Below are 433 nucleotides of genomic sequence, written 5' to 3'. Positions count from 1 at the left end.
GAGATCTTTATTCATATGTCTTACTGCTGACCTTCTCCCTGCGATGATCCTATTATCCTGCCACTTCCCTTTTTCCAAGATGGTAAAGATAATGATCAATAAATACTGAGGGAACTCAGAGACCAGTGCCGGCGCGGGTCCTCTGTATGCTGAGCACTGGTCCCCTGGGCCCACTTTTTCTTTCTCTATACTTTGTGTCTGTGTCTCATTTCTTTCCTCAAGTCTCTTGTTCAACCTAAGGAGAAACGCCCACAGGTGTGGAGGGGCAGGCCACCCCTGCAGACAGAGTCTCGCTCTGTCACCCAGGCTGGAGTGCAGTGGTGTGATCTCGGCTCACTGCTGCAACCTCTGCCTTCCGGATTCAAGTGATTCTCCTCCCTCAGCCTCCGGAGTAGCTGGGATTACAGGTGCCTGCCACCACGCCAGGCTTTTT

This window comes from Mandrillus leucophaeus, unplaced genomic scaffold (assembly GCF_000951045.1).
Source record: "Mandrillus leucophaeus isolate KB7577 unplaced genomic scaffold, Mleu.le_1.0 Scaffold21, whole genome shotgun sequence".
Lineage (NCBI taxonomy): Eukaryota > Metazoa > Chordata > Mammalia > Primates > Cercopithecidae > Mandrillus > Mandrillus leucophaeus.
Note: the sequence above shows the minus strand (reverse complement) of the source record.